The sequence below is a fragment of the Cibotium barometz genome, chromosome 60, assembly GCF_041138505.1.
Source record: "Cibotium barometz isolate CiBa-2024 chromosome 60, ASM4113850v1, whole genome shotgun sequence".
NCBI lineage: Eukaryota > Viridiplantae > Streptophyta > Polypodiopsida > Cyatheales > Cibotiaceae > Cibotium > Cibotium barometz.
The window spans coordinates 26,962,127-26,986,585 of record NC_141105.1 but is presented as its reverse complement, the minus strand read 5'-3'; the positions used below and the strand labels follow the sequence as shown (position 1 = coordinate 26,986,585).

General features: G+C 44.0%; 1 long non-coding RNA gene across 1 annotated transcript; it reads right to left on the bottom strand.

Annotated features, from left to right (window-relative positions):
• Positions 1–13,004: 13,004 nt before the first annotated feature.
• Positions 13,005–20,638, bottom strand: LOC147605186 (uncharacterized). The gene is made up of 2 exons (XR_015265245.1): positions 20,413–20,638; positions 13,005–13,331 (listed from the first exon to the last, which is right to left on the bottom strand). It is a non-coding gene; the product is annotated as an uncharacterized LOC147605186 (long non-coding RNA).
• Between the last annotated feature and the right edge of the window lie 3,821 nt (positions 20,639–24,459).

Below are 24,459 nucleotides of genomic sequence, written 5' to 3'. Positions count from 1 at the left end.
TGTTGGATGGTCTACATTGTGGTTATCCATTCGACCCAAGAGGATTGGCTAGTTGCCTCACCAACATGGGCTTTCTATATTCTCTATTCGATCTAGACAATTTGATAGCCATTGCTTTGGATTCTACATGGCTTGGATCTACTTTTCGTCCATGTGGTCATAGTTGTGTGGATTACCTCATCTTCGAGGCGATACTAATAGCTTTTCCATTTGACCCCGGTGCTTGGAATAATGGTCACATTATGGATGACAAGGCATTTCCAAAGGATACATTTCCATTTGACCCCTCTGTATCTTTTCCTTTGAAAAAAAGTATGAAGCTACTATTTAAAGTGATGTATTCAATGGTTTGTATTGAAATTGTTATCTTTAAGAGAAAGAGTGCAGGTTTTTCTTGGCTTCGATACTAACTCCGTTCCGTGCTTGTGTAGCCAGGCGGTGTCGTTAGCAAGCCTGGGATTGGCCCATGGCATCCCTCATACCATTGGGAGAATAAGGTTCGCCCGATTGAGGTGAGAGATTGTAATGCAGCTAGTGCCGTGAATAATCCCACCCTAGTGCGTAGACATCCCCCTCTGAGGGGCGGGAGGATCGAGCGACGGAGCCTGAGAGGGCGACATGCCGGCTTGAGTCCTCATCAGCGGGGCCGACGATGAGGTGTATGGTCCCGTAGGGTTTTGCCTAGCATGTAGAGGCTGGAAGGCTGAATTCTAGATCATCAGCAGTATAAAGGAAAAGAATAAGAGAGGGCGACATGCCGGCTTGAGTCCTCATCAGCGGGGCCGACGATGAGGTGTATGGTCCCGTAGGGTTTTGCCTAGCATGTAGAGGCTGGAAGGCTGAATTCTAGATCATCAGCAGTATAAAGGAAAAGAATAAGAGAGTCGGTTTGCCTTGTACAAAATTGATTCATGTATAAACTTTTTTATATAAATCTTGTCTTTGGTATTATTGTAATGTGAAAAAAGGTTGTTTTAACGAACCTTGTGAAAAGGGCCTTAATTAAGGAATAGGTTTATTTATGTCAAAGAGTGGTAGGATTAATTAGAAAACAAATTGACACGTGAGTAGGGTGGAAAGTGGGAGGATGGAATGCCTCAACGGCACCATCTTATGGACGAGTAGACCCGATTAGTTGGGTAGCTTTCCAACAGATTAAGTGAAAGCCCTACACTAGATAAATAGGTTCCGAGCAACTCTATTCTAGAAGACAAGGGCAGTGGGTGTGCCTTGCATGGATGAGGAAAAAAGCATTGTCTCTAGGAAATCAAGATTAATAGTTACCTAAATTATGATCAATTACCCTATGGGTGATTTGATTTTTAGAAGACCACGCTCCCCCTGCGGGATAGGACTAGGTTTTACCTATGAATCGTATCCTTGAATCTCTGCATAGTCAAGATGTCGATGAGTAGGAAATTTTCTCCAAGTTAAGACTTAGTAGACTATCTTAAGTGTTTCCCCTATTTTGGAAGGGGGGGGAACCTTACAAGCATCGACCCCAACAATGGAACTCACCAAAATTGTCCAAAAATTACAGCATGCCTATAATCCCAAGTATTGCCCATTTTCTCCATACAATTCATGCCACTATCAAGAACGACCTTTCTCAAGTATGCCATATTGTTGCACATACTCCAAAAATTGCCAAGTAACCTCATTCATGAGCAATGTGGAACTAGACCCTCCAATCATGAAAGAAGTGCTCTTGAAGCATATTGGACTATTATGGCAGCCCATGTGGATGTCAAAACTACTTGCAAATCTCTCACGAAAACACTTCAAAATGAGCCCCAAATGACATGTGCATGATGCCAAAGCATCTACATATCATAAACTACCATCATAGTTACCATTAGAACTCATTGAGATTACCAAAAGACTCCAAAAAGGGCCTTTGCCAAATATGTCCAAAAATTTCCAAAATTTCACATCTTCCATTGTCGGAGTCATTAAAGCCCATATAATGAATATCAAATGATCCAACCACATCCTCACATAATAGATCTTGTTGTTGCACCTAAGAAAGTGGTTGCCATGTATCCTTATCCACAAGTAAATCCACTAAAATGTGAACAATCCTCTCATAGATGAATCCCACCCATTGCCCCTAGAGTGGGCAAACGATCTCAAAATCGAGATCCGACTAAAGCATTACGATCACTGCATCGAGCACTACATGGCGACATTCAAGATGGCCCCATCCCGAAAACGCCAGAATATCACCTCGGGAGAAGCACGTAACAATGAGATTGGAGAAGATGCTCCTAATGTGGCTCCTACCCTCCCGTTGCAAGCTCCACAAGGGAACGATGGTCAGGTTAGCTTGGTTATCTTTAAAAAGGAGTTTTTCTTTAATATTAATGTCAATAAATGAAGAAATAAGACAAAAACTGTAGCGTGCGAACCTTCTCTAAGGGGTAGAAAACCTCTTACTAAAGTCCATGCAAATGGGGGGGGATTTGTAAGATGTCCTTAAGGAAAAGGCAAAAACGTTTTGCTGAGGGGTGAGGGCTGCTGCTATAAGTCTCTTCAGGGGGGAGAAGAGCTAAGGACACTCTCTCCTCACTCACAAGGGTGGGTTGGCTAGAAATGGGCTTATCTGAGAGTTGGCAGATTAGGGGGTGCTGAGAGAAAGGCTCCAAGAGACGGTTGCAGGTACTACAGCAAGTATAGTATGCAGGTGCAGACGGGCGGTACGGGCTGGCGGTATGGCCTTGAGCAAGGTATACTCTATGCAAGATTGCGTGCTTGCCATGGAGTACCTCGGGGGTTTATATAGCTGTGGGGTACGGGTGTGGGCGCTAAGCAAAGTACAGTTGAAAGGACGGTGTACCGTCAAAGTGTGCTAATCAATGGTCTGCATGGGCCTGGGGAAAGGTACGGTGGTGGTGCACAGGCAAAGGAGTGGTACGCATGTACCCTTTTGGTCAGAGGTAGCATGGATGTTCCACATTGCAGTACATGTGGACCATACAGTGACGGTCGGCCTTTGGTCCTTGTGTAGCCATTGTACGGGTGCCCTGGTGAGTGTGTACGATCCTTTTTGGGGCAAGGTCCCCAAATTTAGGGTGTCGGCCTCGATTTGCGTGCTCGACCGCCTGGGGGTGATTTTTTTTTCCGGCAAAAATGTTCGAGATGTTCCCCTGGTCGTTGGGGTGCAAACCGTTCATCAATCGGACGCCCGGTGGTGCATTTATTAAGGTTTAAAGGTCATCGTTTTTAGCTAAAAATAACCAAAATTCGTGTATAAGCTTGATCCGGTGTCTCTTTGGGATGCTATAAAATCCTATAATAGGGTAAAATCGTGTGCAGATTCCAAATTTGGACTCAGAATTTAAAGATTCTAAGTAGAAATTACTCGTTTAATAAAATCATTGAGTTTTACACCATAAAAACTCATAAATTCATCTATTACATGGACATTTCTTTATTAATGAAGATGGGCATGTTACATCCTCCCCCCCTTAAAGAAATCGAGATGTCCTCATCTCGTCATGCATTGTGGATAATCCTTTAAGAGTGTAGCTTCATCTTCCCAGGTTGCATCCTCTTCAGGGTAATCTTTCCACTATACTAGATGTTCTATAAGAGTTCTATTTTGGAGTTGCCTTTCTCTAGAATCTATGATCCTACTAGGCTGTAATTCAAGGACTCCTTGAGTAGGGATTACAACTTGTTCATCATCAAGAATATGATCAAGACTGGGTACATAAGGTTTTAACAAACTTACATGAAATACATTGTGGATTTTGATATGGACTGGAGCTGGAGTTTATAAGCACTTTTACCTAGACACTTGATAACTGTGTAGGGACCACAATACCTAGGGCTGAGCTGGATTTTGATATGGACTGGAGCTGGAGTTTATAAGCACTTTTACCTAGACACTTGATAACTGTGTAGGGACCACAATACCTAGGGCTGAGCTTCTTATATTTCCCAAGTGATAGAACTTCGTTTGGGTCGCACTTGTAGAAGAACTTTGTCTCCTTCCTTGAAGATCATTTCAGACCTCTTTTGGTGTTAGCATAATGCTTTTGCCGATCTTGAGCAGCTTTAATATCTTTTTGGATTGCCTTGGTCTGTTCCTCCATCTCTTCGAGCATTTTCCTGGCTCTGATGATAAGATGTATTATAGGCAAATTCTACCAGAGGAAGGTTTTGAATCCATCTTTTTGGTTTCAATTACTTGACGATGTCTTCAATTACTTGATTGACTCTCTCAGTCTGGCCATCAATCTCTAGAGATGATAAGCTGTGCTAAAGCAAATTTGAGTGCCCAAGGCTTGAAATAAGGACTACCAGAACTTGAAGTGAAGTCAGAATCTCGGTCACTTACTATCCTCTTTGAGAGACCATGAAGTTTGAATACTTCCTTGATGAATAATCGAGCAACATTAGAAGCTTTGAAGGTTTTCTTTGTTGATATAAGATGAGCTACTTTGGTAAGTCAGTCCACTACTACAAGAATGGAGTCATATCCTCCTTGTACAGTGGGGAGACTTGTGACAAAATTCATACTAATGAATTTCCACTTCATATCCAAGGGTTGAAGTTTCCCAGGCATACCATTTCAGCTTTGATCCTTTGGCATGAGAGACATTGCTTTAAGTACTGAAGGATATCATTTTTCAGGCCTGCATAATGAAAGCTCCTCCTTTTTACGGCATTTAATGTTTTTGCATAGCCTGGGTGCCCTGCAGCGGTACTATCATGAGCTTCATGGAGGATTAGTTTCTTTAAAATACTTCCCAACAAGTGGCTCGTTTCTGCCAAGGGTTAAATGGACCCTTAGATTCCCGCCTTGAAGCAATGAGGCCAAGCACGTTACAGGATGCTCTCATACGAGCAAAGCCCTTGTGAAAGAAATGAGAACCGACAAACCTAAGCCTCAAAAGAGATCTTACCCTAAGGCAAACCCTAAAGATCAGCCCTACAAGAAATCCCAAGAGAATTTTCCCTACTACAACAGAGGGTGGCAAAGCAACTCTTTTGTCCCTCGCTCGTATGCTGCTTCTTCCAGAGAAGGCCCTCTGTGTTTTGAATGCAATGAGCCGGGACACTTTAGGGCCAACCGTCCCAAGCTGGCAACATCATTTCCCCAAGGTGGCAAAGGAAATCAAGGCCGTGGAACCCCTATCACCACCAAGGTGCAAGAGGCAGTGGACGTGGCATAGGTCGCGTAGGAGCAGTTGCTAGAACCGCTTGTATTATAAGTGAAGAATTGACCTTGGAAATGGTTGAAGAAGAGTGCGCCACCGTCCATGCGGCAATAGAACACCAAGGTCCGAGAATCAATTTGGTGTAATCCAAACTCCAGCCACTCATCTCACGGTAAGCCATTCTAGCTTTTGATTTATTGTGGCAGTACCCATTCATTTCTTTCTCCTAGATGTTTGCAAAAATTTAACTTGGGTCAAAAAACAGCTAGAAGAATGATTGTAGAATTAGCTAGTTTGGTGAGGCGAAACCGTGCAAGCATAGACTGATTTGCTACTCCAGTACGACAGTAGAGAAATTATCATCCATCGCTTCAATCCAGACTTCAGCATCATTCTTTATCTTTGAACCTTCTCCTTTAAAGGAGGGAGGTTGCATTTGCTTGAGCAGGATCTTCTTCTCCTAGATATCAGTGTAAAGCGCATTGGGAAGTGGAGGTTGATCTTCCTGGCCATCATTATAAGATTAAATTTTTAAGATTACAAGATTCATACCTTGCACAACGCTTAATCTTTTTTGAAAGTAAAACATTGAAATCATTTTATTTCCCAAATATTTACAAGGACAAGTTTTATTACAAAGATCTGAGACTAATATAATTAGTTTTATTTATCATGAAGGGAAATTTCTAAGCTCGATTATGATATAAGGGTAGAGCGGTCCACATAGGTGAAGTATGGGGATTTCGCTATAGTTTCTAAGACTCAAAAAACTGATGGTAAGGGTGGTAGACTCTGGATTGGGGTAGGTCCCAACACAGCTACTCTGTCGGCATGTAAGATCTACATCACTCGGAGTGATCTTGTGGTATGCGAATCCCGTCTATAGTCACAGAGGTGTCGGGCCTGGGAGTACCCACGAACCAAAATAAACGGACCATCTTTAACATTTCAATCCAACGAATCCGCTTCAGATCAGTGTGGTAAGGTTCCCAACTCGATTCGCTTGGATAAAGAAATATCTCGGCCCACGACTCCAGAAATCTCTACCCCATCCTCTTTCGATATGAGAGAAATGGGGGAGGGACATCTTCTCTAGTATCTGCACCATGGTGTCACAAAACTCGAAATTTGAGGAGTGACAAGCGGTCTTGAAGACGCACTGGAAAACTAGAAACTTTGAGTAGGCATCTTCCTCTTCCTACAATCATTCAAACATCAATTCAATTTGTTCTTAGTAAGGTGTTTTTATTAATTAGTATTATGTTAGGTAAAACATACATTGTAAAACAGTCCTTAAATGGCAAGTCCTAAGAGCTAAGATCGGCTATGATACCAATTGTAAGGTTCCTCCCCTTCCAAAATAGGGGAAACACTTAAGATAGTCTACTAAGTCTTAACTTGGAGAAAATTTCCTACTTATCGACACCTTGACCATGCAGAGATTCAAGGATACGATTCATAAGTAAGACCTAGTCCTATCGTACAGGGGGAGCGTGGTCTTCTAAAAATCAAATCACCCATAGGGTAATTGATCATAATTTAGGCAACTACTAATCTTGATTTTCTAGAGAACGCTTTTTTCCTCATCCATGCAAGGCACAGCTGTGCTGTCCTAGCCTTCTAGAATAGAGTTGCTCGAGAACCTATTTATCTAGCGTAGGGCTTTCACTTAATCTGTTGGAAAGCTACCCGGAAAGCTACCCGACTAATCGGGTTCACCCGTCCATAGGATGGTGCCGTCGGGGCATTCCATCCTCCCACTTTCCACCCTCCTCACGTGTCAATTTGTTTTCTAATTAATCCTACCACACTCTTTGACATAAATAAACATGTTCCTTAATTAAGGCCCTTTTCACAAGATTCATTAAAACAGTCTTTTTCCACAGTACAATAATGCCAAAGACAAGGTTTATATAAAAAAAGTTTATACATGATGAATCAATTCCATACAAGTCAAACCGGCTCTCTTATTCTTTTCCTTTATACTACCGATGATCTAGAATTCGGCCTTCCAGCCTCTACATCCTGGGCAAAATCCTACGGGACCATACACCTCATCGTCGGCCGCCGTTGGCGAGGACTCAAGTCGGCCTGTCGCCCTCTCAGGCTCCGTCGCTCGATCCTCCTGCCCCTCAGAGGAGGGGGGATGTCTACACACTAGGGTGGGCTTATTCACCGTACTAGCCTGGGCCCTCAGAACTAGACAGCATCACAATCTCTCGCCTCAATCAGCGAACCTTATTCTCCCAATGGTATGAGGGATACCATGGGCCAATCCTAGGCTTTGCTAATGACGCCACCCGATTACACAAGCACTGAACGGAGTTAGCGTCGAAGCCAGAAAAAACCTACACTCTCTCTTAAAGATAACAATTTCAATACAAACCATTGAATACAGCATCACTTAAAATAGTAGCTTCATACATTTTTTTCAAAGGAAAAGATACACATCTTCTTTCTTCATTTATTGACATTAATATTAAAGAAAACTCTTTTTAAAAGATAACCAAGCTAACCTGGCCACCGTTCCCTTGTGGAGTTTGCAACAAGAGGGTTGGAGCCGCATTAGGAGCATCTTCTCCAATCTCATTGTTGCGAGGCGATATTCTGGCATTTCCGAGATGGGACCATCTTGACTGTCACTTTGTAGTTCTCGATGCAACGATCATAATGCTTCAGTCGGATCTCCATTCTGAGATTGTTTGCCCACTCTAGGGGCCAAAAACTGCAGCATGTGAACCTTCTCCTCTAAGGTAGAAAACCTCTTTTAAAAGTCCACGCAAATAGGGGAGGAGAATTTGTGAGTTGTCCGTAAGGAAAAGGCAAAGACGTTTTGCTGAGGGGTGAGGGCTGCTGATGTAAGTCTCTTCACACGGGGGGTGGGGGAGAGAAGAGGTAAGGACACTCTCTCCTCACAAGGGTGGGTTGGCTGGAAATGGGCTTATCTGAGAGCTGGCAGATTAGGAGGCTACAAGGGACGGCTGCAGGTACTGCAGCAAGTACACTATGCAGCGCAGACGGGCGGTACGGGCTGGTGGTACGACCTTGAGCAGGGTATACTCTACGCAAGAATGCGTGCTGGCCATGGAGTACCCCAGGGGTTTATATAACTGTGGGGTATGGATGGGGCGCTAAGCAAAGTACGGTTGAAAGAACGGTGTATCGTCAAAGTGTGTTGATCACTGGTCTGCATGGGCTTGGGGAAAGGTACGGTGGCAGTGCACACGCGCAAAGGATTGGTACGCATGTACCCTTTTGGTCAGAGGTAGCATGGATATCCACGGTACGTGTGGACCATACGGTGGACAGTCGGCCTTTGGTCCTTGCGCGATCATTGTACGGACGCCCTGGTGAGTGTACGATCTTTTTTGGGGGTCCCCAAAGAGTTGCATGCATCTACAAAGAAGAACAAAGTAGCTGAGGGAAAATATGTAGAGCTCCGAGATGCCAAAGCTACGCGCAGCTACCATGGAGGTAACCATAATCGACTAGCTTAAGGATGACCCAATCAAACCTCCTTGTATTTTTGTTTACTAACCCTCTCACTTCTTCAATTTGACATTATTGACATTGACTAAGACCTTAATACCACATGAGATATGGATAATATAGGTCAAAATATAGATAGGTATGTTAATCCGACAATAATTATGCTTGTTCTCTTCATTTCCCTCCTCATAGCCCTAGGCGCTGGTGGTAGCTTCATTAAATTTAAAAAAAAACACAGCCAAGCGGAGAAAGTACAGCAATATGACGACACTGGCAGTACAGTGGCTGACGGCGCAGCCCAGCAAGTGGCGGCGGCCTGTACACCAGGCTGGCAGCGCTGGTTGCAGACAGCGACGGCTGGTGGTGGCGTTGGCAGGCTGGCAACGACGCACAGCAGCAAGGTGCAGGCAGTGGTAAAGATGATACACAGCAATGAGCGTATGCAGCAGCGCTACTGGCTGGCGGTGCTGGTGGCGCAAGTGTCAATTTGTTGATCTTCCAATCTCTCTGGTTTCTTGCATTGGCTTCGAGACAATTTGAGTATTCTTCACGTTGTTTGAGGAACAATATTCTTCCAAAGAGTGGAGGTTTGTCCCCACTCCCGTCATTCTTCTCGTAAGACTCAGCTCTTGAAGGGGATCGGTCTTTAAACTTCTACCTTTGAGGTGGGATCTCGATTGTCGTTCTTTGTCTTGCCATCCATCCCAGGCATATACAAGGCCTCGGCTAACAAAGCTTTGTCTTGAGCTTTCTCCAAGGTTTTTGGTCCAACCATATACACTACTTACATAAGCTTCGATTGCAATCCATTCACAAACTTACGCATTTCCATTAGTGCACCTTAGCCTAAGGGTCTAGATTTTCAGAAATTTTTGAATTATGCTCCAATTAAGGTTCCTATGGAGGAATGGGAGTATATGAAGTAAACTTCAAAGAAACTATTGAAAAGTTGTTAACACTAGTTCTGTAATTGGACACTAAAGTGTTCTGAGGACACTTTAGTATCTTGTTTCTTACCAAAACTTTGGAATTTTTTGGAGAACCTAAAAACAACATTTCTACACCTTGTTTCAACCATAGGTCAGTTAAAAGTCAAAAAATAAAGAAAATTTTTCATGATGTCAAAACACAAGCTATATTAGAACTTTGACAAAAAAACTCTAACTTGAAATTCTCATTGAATTTTGAAGCTGTTTTGTCAAAAATCTCCTAAAATGCCTATAACTTCTTGAATAAATCATGTTTTTCATGTTTGTAAAAGTCAATTGGTAGAACTTGGGGTTTCAAAACAACACAATCTCCTTTAGGTCCTAGTTCCTAAGCTACTTGTGAACTATAACAAAAATCTCATAATTACCAAGATGCTAAAAAAGAGAAAAATTTTGACCTTCCAAAGGTACTTCCATAAAACTAGGGTTATGTTAGTGCAAATTCGCAATCGAAAATGATTATATAGTTCAAAACCAAGTTAATACATATTTTTTTGGGATCCCAAGCTCAAGTAAATCTTGCTACTTGAGCGCTATCTTAGTTTTTCAATCGTGCTACATTTTTCAAAATTTCTAAATTCTCTCTCAACAACCATGAAACAAAGGTTTTAAGTACCCAAATTATGTTTGTAAAATGTACCTTAACGAAATTATTCTATATAGACAAAATATTGTAAGTTTACTATGGAATGTAATGCGTATGACTCAAGAATCTAAATCCAGAATTTTTGTTGTGTGCAATTTTGACATTTTGAAACAATTAATATTTGTAGCTTACTAAGGGGCTTTTACAAATAACTTTAAGATCTCAATGGATAGAGTAAGCATTGTATCACCTTAAAAAACTTGCAAACACATTAAAACCATGTATTGGTTTGGATACAAATTGATGCTAAAAAGTAGTGTATCAAACACACACTATTTTAGACACTCTCAATTGAATTTTATTTCATGTGAAACTTGGCAAAATCTTTGACACAAATACGAAATAATTACTTAGAATTTATCACAAGGCTTAGTGATTTTTTTCTCTAAGCTTATAAGGCGGTTTTCTCAAACCTGAGTTACAGTCTCATGCAAGTCCTATTTATGGGTGTAATTCCTTATCGTGCCAGCATCCAAATTGCAAGGTTACATTTTTTAAAGACACACTAGGTCACACATTCAAACTCCTCAAGAAGGATTTTGAATGTCTTTCCTAGCGCAAGTAGCATTTTATTTGCATCGTCCGAAAAAAGACACTTAAGTGTCCTTTTTTGGTACCAAACTAGTGTTAAGGTATAATACCACATTCTCACCAACTTTCTGTTTTACCTCATCCCATTCCTTCTGCACATCTGCTTCAAAGTTTGTGAGTAAAAACTTCTTGTTGAACATAGTCTTTGGCTTGGTCCCTTCTTGTACTACTTTTAGCCACCAATTCAAGGCGGCATTCTTTAAATGCATGCAAACCATGCGAAGCTTTGACTTTTCAGAGTAATAGTCTTCTTCAAAAGCAGCATCACAATGCTTAACCAAAAATAATACTTTTCGTATATCCCATTTTTCATGAAAAGCATCAAACTTGATGCTCTTCTCTCCTAGCTTGAAGTCCATCTTGCCGGTTGATGAAGGTTCCTTTGCCTTCCTTTCCCTTACTTGACCCGAAGATGCTGCATCCGAGAGAGGGGGCCTAAGAATAGCATCCATATCTCGTCCACGAGAAATGGAATGGGTGGCTCTAGATCCTTTTGCAATGGTGACTCCTTTAGCCCGAAGATAAGCTTTCGCAACTTCAACTCCTTCAACTTCGGTGACTTGATCCTTGATGAAATCTTCAAACATTTGGGCCCTTCTTTGGTCCTATTCCTTCTTGTCTCTCCAAGCAAGGAATTCATCTTTGAGAAATCGTCTTAACTGTTGAAAGTCATGGTACTTTGCTAATGACATGGCCGTGGTCTCATGAGTACTAGGTCAACGGTTCTGGTTCCCATCCTGAAGTCCTGGATCGGCCTGCTAATTGTTTCCTTCATTAGGCCCTTGTTTTCCCTCTTCTCTCGATATAGCTTTGTCACCCCAAGAAAGTTTTTTCGAGGACTCTGATACCATTGTAAGCCCAACGGGGCGTGCCGTGACAGATTCTACTATGTAACTAAGAGATATAAATATACAGAGAGAAGAATGTTCACCGCCCAACCACAGAGGATAAGAATGGTGCGGTTACACACACCTCCCACCAATATGTGGCCTATCGTCCACATTAGCCCGGCCGTCTGGTCACCTAGCCGCCTAGCTCTATGGCTAGCCAGCACTCCGACTGGGGTATCCTCACCCCAACCCCACTAGCTCACGCCGGTCATGCTCCAATGCCCGGACCCTACTAGTGGTCGAGCCCACGTACGCCGCTGCAGGCTATGTCACTTGGTTTCTTCTGCATGTTAAGCTTTCATAACAACATTAGCATATCCACCACCTTCATGGCCGGCCAACATCAAAAGCAAAAGTATGCTCCAACACTGTATCACAACCTAGTTGTTCTTGCCACTCTTGCACAACAAGATCTTCTAGCCATTACATGGATACAAAAGCACTCATGGGGACTCAAAAGAGAGAGAGAGAGAGAGAGAGAGAGAGGCAAAAGCATACACAATCAAACTGTAGCATTAAACTCTTGGCAACAACCATAAATGCCTAGGCTTCACACACCCTTATGACCCTCACTAGTGAAGGAGCCTTCCATACCTTACATCAAGCACCAACACTGTATCAAAAGCAAGAGCTCACCTTATGACAACGAAGGCCTTTTATGGTTGCAGCAACGAGCCCCTCCAGCAGCAACAATTAGCCTCGAGCTCTTGCTCTCCCCAAGAGCAGTACCTCACATAGTGGTAGGAGCAGCCTGACATTGAGAGAGAAGTCTAGCTGTTCCATCAATGGTTGTCCACATGGTTCGGTTAAGAGAGTAGAAGATTAGATGTAGTGTGCACCCCAATTGTGCTCCCAATCTCTCAAGATAAGCAACCTAGTGTCCAAACCCAACCATTCCACATGTGCGTGTGTTTTAAGTGTGTGTGTGTGTGTGTGTGTGTGTGAGATATATATATATATATATATATATATATATATATATATATATATATATATATATAGAGAGAGAGAGAGAGAGAGAGAGAGAGAGTCTTCAAGCATCATAGCCAAACCATTCAACCACATATGATCCATATCCATGTGATGGGACCAATGCCCAAGGAATGGCGTCTGGGGATCTTTTGATTACCAGCCTGATGCGTAAACCACACACCAACACAAGCACATGATTTTTAATTTTTATTTATATATTTTGTTGGGGGGGGGGGGGGGGGAGGAGGAGGAGGAGGCACTATTCACCAACCCAAGCAGTTTTCATATGACATGCTTAATCATAAAAATATGAAATTCCATGATTACAAGATAGCCCACTCAAGTGACAAGCATATAGCAAATATAATTGTCAGAAAATTTGCCCAAAAAAAAAACTTCAGCTTAGACTCTGTAACAACTACATTTAACACCTGAGACTTGTTAAGAACAATCAAACATCCAGATTCATTCCAAACTGGAATGAAGTTCACACGTCATCTATATGGCTTATCATTAGATATAATCCGCACACCCGTGAAAATGTGACGACAAAAACTAACAGCAAGTGGCACATTGTCCCTGAAAGCACCTGCATGCAACCATGTTAAATGTCAGCTCCTATTTTTTTATACTCAAGACAAGATAATGAAAGCACAGTCACACAATACATGTGCAATGTCTACTAGGGCATAGTAGGGTTGAGATTTACCAGAGCTCGAGCCAATTTGTAAGCTCTAATGATTAAGAAACAACAGCCATGAGAGTGTAAGAAAATGTAGTGTGAGGAGGGGATCTGTCAAATCCCAGAGGCATTGGCCCACGAGTGCAGAGCAAGAAACAAAAGGAGCAATACAGACAGCCCAAGTTTATGAGAATCAGACCAGCCAGGGAATGTGCAGCTAGGCACCCAGTTTGGACCAGGTTTTAAGCCAGTTTGGGCAGCCAACAAGCCCCAGGCAAGTCACACAGTTCAGCAGAACCATTGAAATAGGAAGCAATTCTATAAAGAAAATCACCTCATGATATAGTGCATGACTGGTGGAAAGGATAGTTATGGCCTTTCAGATCCCCAGGATTAGCCTTCTATTATGGATTCAGAAATTAGGCCTTTTAAGATAGGGCAGAGGTTGGTCATTGTATATCATAGTTACGTGAAACGGCAGTAACCGCTCCTCAGGAGGGTTGAGACGGGTTCATGACAAGTAGGGGGCTGGAACACATTCCAGTCACCAAAATGTTTCGATGACTCCGAAACAGCTGGCTGGATGAAATGTTTCAGCTGCCAGAGGAAACGTTTTGGATTGCCGTTTCACTCCACCACATTTAGGAGTTTTTTGCACCCAAATCAAGCTTCATGTGTAAGATATTCATCACATTCACTCATATCCCTTTTCTACCCCTTTCTTTATCATAAACCTTAAAATTCATGCCCATCATATCTAAGTACAAACAACCATGAACTTTCACCCCTTTCCTTCTTCAACTCTCTTTGTTAATATGGTGTTTACATTTCCATTTCTCCCCCTTGGGAATTGTGGTCTCTGTTCCCATTTCCGTTACCCTACTTTCCCTCAACTACCTTGTATACAGGTGACCAAGGTGGTTCCAAACGTAGTGAACGATACGTTTAGTACGTTTGGAAAACGTGCTGAAAAGATTCCAAACGTAGTGAATACTGATGAAGTTTGAAGATTCATCAATGAACACTAAAGCACTTACTAATACTATACAACCTTTAGTTTCAATTTTGCGGGAGGGGGAGAGAGAGAGAGAGAGAGAGAGAGACTTGAGTGTGTGCGGGAGAGGGGAGAGAGAAAGAAAGAAAGAAAGAAAGCTGTATTAAGAAGATTGCATCCTCGACCTGTTGCTCTACCCTGGCCGACTGCTGATTTGATGGCCGACTGCCATATGCTGGCCGACTGGGCTGGATCAGGTGCGTGGGGCTGCTGTTGGCTGTTTTAGTGCTGGCCGACCAGCACCCTGGGGCCATATAAAATGGCCCCTTGCCCCCACACTTGTCATTGAGCACTCCTAGATTTCTTGGTGTATATATAGCAGAGTTACACTATCTTCTCTCTCTTGCATCTGTGTATTGCTCTATACAGTAGTTGTCTTCATTTCCGCTGTGCATTCTAACATGGTATCAGAGCCCCAGGTGGCTTGAAGCTTGGAGACAGTGAGACGTCGAGGGTTTACTAATTTAGGTGCTGATTGGAGACTGTTTTGGGCTGTACAGGACTTAGAGATCGGGTAGAAGGCAACCATCACTGTTGGACAGCCACCTTGCATTCTATTTGCAGCCTCTTCTTCTTCTTTTTTTCCCACCCACCTTCCCTTCACAAGACCTCGTGAACCCTGATAGAATGTGCAGCGGAAGAAGGGAAAGTGGAAACACAAGAGAGAGAGTGAGAGAGAGAGATGGAGAGGAAACACAGGTGAGAACCTGGAGAGGAAACACAGGTGAGAACCTGCTCTCAATATCATCACTTGTGTTTCCTCTCCATCTCTCTCTCTCACTCTCTCTCCTATGTTTCCACTTTCCCTTCTTCCGCTGCACATTCTATCATGGTATCAGAGCGCCGGTGATTTTCAACGTTGGATGCTCCCTCCTCTGCCTCTTCATATCTGCGCTTTTCCGGGACAGATCTGCGTTTTTGTGTTCATGCGTTGAAGCTTGCGTTTCTTCAAGGGCTGATTTGATACCCATTCAGTGGCCTGTAGCTTCCTCTCTTCAGGGCATCAGTTTTCAGCCTTTAGGCAGCCTGACAGGGGCGTTTTTCTGGACAGCATACCTGCCCATCTTGGCGGCACCTTCCAGGGGTTCCCTGTCAGAATACGCAGCGGAGATGATGACCAGATCTGGGAACACAAGAGCAAAAAACGCAGGCAGAAAAACAGCACAAGAGAGAGAGAGATGTAGGCGTGTAACTCTGCTCTGATATACACAAGAAGATCCCGAATATGATACAAATGAGGTATGGGGGCTGAGGACCTATATATACCTCCCTAGAGGGCAGTCGGCCAGCATAAAGAAAAGCCCACGACTGATAAAAAGGTCCACGACTGCATTAATGCAGTCGGTCAGCAATCTGGTGCCCAAAACTGATCAAAACCAGTCGGCCAGCAGCAAGAGTGCCCACGACTGATAAACATCCAGTCGGCCAGCACTGTACTGCTCTTGGCACCCTCTGGCAGCCCTCCCAAGCCTCAGAAAAAATGGGAAAAATAGGGGAAAAATACGAGGAGTGAGGAAAAATGATAAAACACCTGCTAAGGGCGGGCACACCCACAACAAAGGCCCTGGTGTATACAAATAGACAGGAGATGACTTCTAACACCCCCTCTCAGCTCCTGGCTGTGTAACCAACCACTGGGAGCTGGGGTGCCGCTTGAGCAAATCCTGAGAGCGACTTCGTGAAGAGGTCCACCGTACTGTCCTCCGTCGAACAGAACTCCAGCAAGATGTCATCAGCAACGATCTGTTTGCGAACAAAGTGCCTCTGGATGACCATGGGTTCCTCCAGTGGAAGCCCAAACCTGCCATGCAACCTCCTCCTGCTCCGTAAAACTGCTCCTGGGCCATAAGTAGATCCCCTCGTGTCCGAATCTCCTCCCCAAACTGAGTCACTCCAACCGCGGAGTCGGACTCCATCCAACAATCCCCCTCTTGTGTACAAGAGTCCATGATCCTTCGCATGCCGCAGAAACCACAGGAAACGCAATCCTGCCTCCCAAAGAGACATCTGCAACCAAGAGCTCAACTGGCTCATCAAGAACACGACGAGACATCAGAGCATAAGTGACCTGTTCAGCTTCCTTTGACTCACGAACACAAGAACAACCAACATCAATACTGGAAAGTTCCTGCCAACTGCTGCCATCTATTGGCAAGCTATCCACCATCTGGTCTCGGAAAGCCCGCTCCTGCAACGTATCCACACTTGAGTAGCCATTACAAGACTGCCACTCATCACAATCTTGAGGACCTGGGAGAGAGAGTGCTGAAAGCCTGTAAACTCCATTCTCCACTCCACCTTCCCAAACTACCTGGCCTGTTGCTTTGTCCCGGAGAGCAACAAAATGCTCATCAAACTCCACCCGTATGCCAGTCTTGCAAACCTGATGCACTGACAACAGATGAAAACCAAGTGCCGGAACATACAACACCTGGGAAGAATGCTTCCCTCCTCTGCCATCGGGAACTATCTCCATCCTGCCCTCACTGTGAACTGGGATAGTGGACGTATCCCCAGTAAGAATATGACCAGAATACCTGCAGAGATCCCGGAACGGGAAGGAGTCATGTGCCTGGAAGCACCACTATCGAGAATCCACTCCCGAGTATCCGTTGCGGCGAGTCCTCCAATCTCCTCCCTGCCTGAAGAAAATGAAACATCGGTGTCCATCACCTCCAGGTGCACAAAAGCCGGAGTCTTCATGATTGCTGCTGAGGAATCTTCACCCTTCTCGGTCTTCCGCTTGGGACACTGCCTCCAGTAGTGGCCTTTCTCGCCACAATCATTACAGGTCCTCTCTGCCTTCAGTTTCTCGCGGTCAGCGTCGGACTTCTTCTCAGAAGACTTCTCTGATGAAGCCTTCCCTTTGCCCGAGTTACGGCCTTTCGACCGTTGGCCAGTTAAGGCCTCCAAACCTCCACCCTAAGGAGGGTTCGTGAATCGTTCCTCCTGGTCCAGGACCATGGGCACAAGCTCCTCCCACGTGATGGTGCTGAGCCTGCCACTGGTAATCAAAGACGAGTAAAATGCTGAGTACGAAGAGGGCAAATGTGACAGCAACGTTATGGCCATGTCCTCTGACGATATCTCCTTCCCAGCCTGAAGAACTTCCTACTGAAGAGCCTGCAGCTTGTTAACATGCTCCCGCATCGTCGACGACTTTGCAGGGCTCATAACCCGCATCTGTACTTCCAAGAAAATCCTCTTCATGGGCGATACCCTGTTGTAAAGTGAGGCTAAATGCTGCCATATACCTCTGGCCAGCGTCATATGCTTTACATGATTGATTACCTGTGGTGTGCAGTTGAGGAAAATAAACGAACCGACCCTGGCGTTGACACGATCCCACATCTGTGTCTGGGCCTCCCGGTCCTTTCGGGTTGACGGTAACTCCCCTTCCTCTACTTCCGGCCGTGGAACACCAACAACGACAAAATCGGCGAGGTCGTAAGACTCCAGAACGGATTCCATTATCACCTTCCATATGCCGTAGTTGCTCCCGTCCAACTGACGGTCCACCGGGAACGTGGGGAGTGTCGGGATCTTCACATGTCTCTCGGCCATCTCAAACAGATCTGCCATAGCGGGGATGTACTCTAAAAAGGGTGGGTGGGTGGGAACAAAGAAGAACTAAAACCTGCAAGTGGCTGTCCAACAAATCAGCCCGCCTTCCTCTTGCTTCTCCTCTTCCCGATCAGCCCAAAACAGTCCACCAATCAGCCACAAAACAGTCCCCCTCTTGCTCACACAAATCCCAAGACCTATCTAGAGCCTAGGGCTTTGATACCATGTCAGAATATGCAGCGGAGATGATGACCAGGTCTGGGAACACAAGAGCAAAAAACGCAGGCAGAAAAACAGCACAAGAGAGAGAGAGAGAGAGATGTAGGCGTGTAACTCTGCTCTGATATACACAAGAAGATCCCAAATATGATACAAATGAGGTATGGGGGCTGAGGACCTATATATACCTCCCTAGAGGGCAGTCGGCCAGCATAAAGACAAGCCCACGACTGATAAAAAGGTCCACGACTGCATTAATGCAGTCGGCCAGCAATCTGGTGCCCAAAACTGATCAAAACCAGTCGGCCAGCAGCAAGAGTGCCTCGACTGATAAACATCTAGTCGGCCAGCACTGTACTGCTCTTGGCACCCTCTGGCAGCCCTCCCAAGCCTCAGAAAAATAGAAAAAATAGGGGAAAAATACGGGGAGTGAAGAAAAATGATAAAACACCTGATAAGGGCGGGCACACCCACAACAAAGGCCCTGGTGTATACAAATAGACAGGAGATGACTTCTAACATTCTCATGCGATTTTTTTTCAGGTCTGGACAGCAACATAGCTGTCCCAAACAGGCTGCGTTTTTTGGCTTGTTTGGGCTTGCTTTCCCAGCCCTGATCTTGGAGCTCTCTGGGCTCCCTTTTGCCTATCCCTTCTGGTTATCTTGTGCCATCCCTCCCCCCCCTAATTGTTCTTTGCAGCAATTCTTGATCTGTGGCTTCAGCGTTTCCATATTCAGCCTGTTCTACAGCCCCTTATACCTCTGCATTTTCAGATTTGCAGCCATGGTTGCTGCGTTTTTTCTGAACCGATCTTGCTGGTAGCTCTACCTTCAACTGGGCTTCATCTATTGGACCCTAAGGTACCTTCTCTTCAGTGTTTTTCCTCATAGGAGGTGTGGACACTAGTTGACCTAAATTTTCAGGTTTGTAGCCCCTTGTTTGGCTATGTTTTCTTCTCCAATGGACACAGATCACTTGCAGAGGGGGTTTCTTGTTTGGATTGTGGCTTTGGAGACAGTTTGGTACTTGAGGAGGATTCTGAATTTCAGATTTCAGTCAACGTTTTGCGACGCCTTTTGGCAAATCGTAATGTTGGACAGCAGCCCTCCACTCCTATCTACCCTGACTCTCAGAGCGCATTGGCAATTGCGAGGAACCCTGTGTTTCATGCTCACACGAAGCACATTGAGGTGCATTGCCATTATGTCAGGGAGAAAGCTCTAAGTTCGGCTTTTGCGGATTGATCTTCCAGATCCTTGTACATGTTCAAGACATCACGCCAAGGAGGTTTGTAGACATCTCTGTCATGGGCAGTGTGTGAACACTCTAGGACTAGCCGGGGCATGTTTTTCCTCTTTAGGAGGTTTTTTTCCCGTGCATGTGAACACCCTCTAACGCTTATTATTTGGGGTGTACTTATTCTTTGCTACTTGGTAATCATCATCAAGTTGTGTGCCTCTCTCGCTGTGTTTTGAGCTCTACTGTGAGTGTCTTGCTATTACTAACCCTAACGAGCAAGTTCCAACAGGGTCACTCCCATCTGCCAATTCCATGACGGGAGTCTCTGGTCTAGAATTCTTTTGCTGGCATCCGGAAGAACTTTGCACACACCCACTCTGTCATCCGGAAGAACTTTGCTGGCAGGGTTAGGGCAGCCCTCGGATTAGGGAAAGCAGGCTGAGACAGGTGGCTAAGGGGTTTTATTAGTAAAACCATAGTTACTGGCTATTTATGACTAGTTGGTTTGTTATAGCATTATAAATCACTATATAAGTGACTTGTGGGTTTATTATTGATATATTGTCTACAATCGTTGACAATGGGTTTGCAAGGGGAAAGAGGGGAATCTCCAAATTGGTTAGCATCAAAGATCAATGGTGAAACTACAGTACTGCACCTTGCTGTTGTCCGCCAGTTTGTTGACATTGTCGGCAAATGGCAGTCTCGTGGAAAGAATGTGCTCGTTTGCATGCTTTACGAGCTCTTCCACAATATGTGCCTTGTGTGTGGGTGTGGGGATGTGGGTGGGGTGATCTTCTTAAAAACAAGAACAAGCAACATGAAACCGGACACAGAACCAAATCACCATGGATGCAAATTGACGAGAGAGGAGGAAGAGATAACCGCTAAGAAATGAAACGCAAAACTACCTGGGATCATTTGGGGTGGTGCTCCCGCGGTGGGGGCTTGGGAGTGGCGAAGTAGGCGGCCACGATGGCCGCGGGCAACGCCACCCATTCTGCAAAAACAGCCACTTTGGAAACCAGAGGCTGAGCCATAGCTTTTCGCTCGCTCGAATTCTGCGTAGATCTACAACGGGGTTAGAAGGTGGGTCACGGGGTTAAGAGGAGCATGAAGGTGGGTCGCGGGGCGGGGGACGGTGTGGATGGGCGTTTCACATACTATGGATCAGACAGTATATGGCTTAACAAAACTATGAAACATTCACTAAGCGTGTTTACACATCTATCCTGCCTATATTGTGATATGCATATCCCATCAAAATGTCTATTTTCTTGACACATTTACTACATACACCCTTTTTTGGCAAGGATTGTAAAGCATACATACGCGCAAATACATAGCAACTTGTGAGAGGCATGTGCTACTTGTGCCCTATCCATTGTGCTACTACTCATAGGTTACATGCACCCTTTGAATATTTTGTGCTTATGGATAGGTCTCTTTTTTTAACAACACACGTCTCTTTCTTTGAGTGTACTCACGAGGAAGCACCACAAGTGTAGTCACGACTTTCAACCCCTTTTATAGTTACTATATGGCGAGAAGTATTCAATGCTAATGTTAGTGGTGGAGAACACCTTATTGGAGCTTCCATGCTCACACATGGCTTTTCCAGCCTTCCTTCTGCCAATGAAATCCATAAACGTGGGCTTTACATGGAGTCCAACTTAGTTGAGGAGGCATTTACACTGAAATAAATGTTGCAAAGGAGGCATGTCCAAGCAATGTCCAAGCAATCGGATGGCTTAGTGCATCCGGATGGAGGTGCATGTTAATGTGTAAAAGCCTTAAGGTTCAATAAAATCACAACAACATTGATAATCACATATGGGATTGATTAGCTTAGCATACATCCGTGTGGAGGTGCATGTTGATGTGTAAAAGCCTTAAGGTTCAATAAAACCACAACAACGTTGATAATCACTGATGGGATTGATTATGTGAATGGACTAGAGATGGCTTTTACATTTTACCTCCACCTTTATTCCATTGTTTGGGATTTATTATGTGGATGAACAAGAGATGGCTTTTACATTTTACCTCCACCTTTATTCCATTGTTTAGTTAGATATTCACTACTATTTACGTCGGTTGGCAAGGATTGAAAGAATTACGTCGACTTGGGAGGCTAATATAGATATCTTCATTAAGGATTGAAGATCATTGATTTGTGGAGATTGTAGCGTCGTTTGGAGAGGTTCGTAATCTAAAGGAAAATTCCTGGCAATGGGTTATACCATTGACTAGGCTTTTGCCCACCATGGCCCCCCCATCCAGAGATGTATGTGGAAGTTGTCGATGGTGAGGTTTTGGTGCAAATGTCATCTAGTGCATAAGTATAGATATGTACTCATGGAGTAGCTGCTACATTAATATAGCCAAAAGTATAGTAAGTGATAAGCTTAACAAGATATTGAAGATCCTTGGGAGCTGCCATATGTGTTACTCCCTTGTTTTTGTATTTTTTTTAAAACTACCACCTTGTCAACAGGTTCTTGTGGCTACTCTCCTTTTTGAGAGAAAAGGTTCTTATGTCTCTTGCGTAGCTTTTGCACTTATGCTTCACATCCAGAGGGGTGAAAATAGTATTGTAAGTTTGTCTTTGATATGCGGTCATAAGTCTCCGCCGTTGCAGACGTGGGGATCAATTCTTGAATTTTTGGCTCAAATGTTGTCGAGGCGGTAGGCAAGACTACTGGTTGGTTACCATTGGGGTTCCTTAAACACACAAGCTCTTGTGTAGGTGTTGAATGCACGAGAGTGGTTGAGTGACTTGCTTGGTGTTGCTTGGGTTTCCATTCTTGTCGAACTTTAGGTGAAGCTGTTGGGGTTGAAATCGGTGGTGAGGCTTTCTTCATGTTGTTCAACTTTGGCAACCATATAACGGTATTACCTTCATAATATCCTCACGTGCATAGGCACCCATCTTTCATGAACATTATAAATTGGTGGTTAATGCTTTTGGTGGTGAGGTTTACTTCTTTGTGCAAGCTTAGGGGACTTTTTGATGTGCTTGGGAATCCAAGCTTCGGTATTATCTTGGTAGTACCGTTGTGCTTGTAGTAATCTTTTTGGTACCCACACTTGTTGACTTGGTGGAGTTCTTTTTTGAGGAACTCGCATAGGCTTTTGTGGACGGTGTTGTGGAGTACTTTTATTTTTCCTTGGCCTCTAAGTGCTACGTTGAGGAAGAGGCTTTAAATGTCATGGCACCCAATTTTGATTGACACATTCGTAGTAGCCTTGAGCTACAAGTAGCTCCTTCTCTACCCACATCTTGATACAATTAAGATAGCTTGATTTTGGTTGTCTTGGTGGAGTTTTCTTTTTGGTGGAATTGGAAGGTTTTGGGACCCTGGTTGGCGTTGAGACTGCAGGTTTGAGACTCATATGCATTGTTGACGATGATGAGGCTAGAGTCTCTCGTTGGGTGGTTATTGATGGATGAGGCTATTGAGCATGTGGTTGTCTCCTTTGGTGAGGTTTGTCGATGAAGAGGCATAAGTTCCGGGGCTTTTCCTTTAAGTTCCTTGTTAGAGATAAATGGTTTTGCAGGGAGATTTCTTCAGCAACAATAGCTGTTGATTTTGCGAGGTTTTGGCATCAAACTTTGATGGTGAGGATGGGGTTGAAGGAGTAGATGCTTTATCGGAGTGGGTCATTGACACAAATGGTAGGTCATTGCATAGAGGGGTTTTCGTGGAAGAGGCTTGTAACTTTTTGCATTCAGCATTCAGCATCATAGAAACCCATTAGGGTTGGATCCTCTTCCTTGCAGTATGGTATTGTCAACTTTGTGTTGTTGACCATCATGATGACCCTGTCGCTTGCAAAGGACAGTGGTGCTTGGGTAGCAATAGTCCATTTATGCCCCAAGATCAAATCTGCTTCCAATACATACTCAACCACTAAAAACTTGCAAGTAAGGGGGTTATCTTCGATATACATTGTATATTCAAAATTGTATGTTCAAAGTACCCCAAACATGGCATGTTCAAGTCTTGTGTAGAGGAAATTCTTTCAGGATGAACCGTGAGTGTTGGTTGACCTAACAAATCCCATAATTCGTCGAGGGTCATGAGATTGTGTTCTCATGTTGGATAAAGTTGTGCTTGAGTTGTGATTTTATTGAAAAGTTCCAATCTAACTAGAATCCTAAGGATCTTTTTAGTAAGATATGTTGGAAGTTCCAGCTTCTCTAAGGTCTCTTCCTCCCATAATAGCAATTGTACAATGCTTGCAGGAGTGTTCAAGGCGACTATTTGCATGGATTCATCAATTGAATACAACGAGTCACGTATCCATGTTCGACATCATACTCAAGGAAATCTAGGATAATATGGAATGTAAATTCCACATCTCCATCGATTGTTTGAGTAGCATAGCTAAAGTAACGCGAGAACTTCAATGTTTTGTCCATTGGCTCCTCTTGCAATACCATTGTCTATAGGGATGAGTTTAGGTTGTCCCAATGACACCCAAGTGTCTATTGTCATCATGATGTTATGACTAGCTCAAGGGCTAATCAATGCGCATTTGCGCTTAACATCATTGCGTGTAGGGAAATCCAACCATATCATGATAGAATCTTCAAGAGGAACCATGGATGTTTCAGTTTCTGTTTCAGCTTCTTCAGAGCTCATTTCGATTTCATATTGCCATTCACTTTCGTGCTCTTTTTGGCTCTCAGCTTTTTCAAGAGTACTCAATGTGTACAATGGCACACTTGGTCCTCTGACAATTCTAAATGAGGTCTCTTTGGAAACTTGTGAATTCTCACAGTCTTGTTCTATGGAGCTCTTTGTGTCTTGGTATAACTCATGTTGAGCCCTCAAAGGTGCAAGTGCTGATGTTATGTTGGCTTCACCATGAGAGAAAAGCATTTCTCCAAATGAGGTTTTGAGAGACTGCTTTAATTTCATAAGGGATTCATCGAATTCCTAACATGCTTT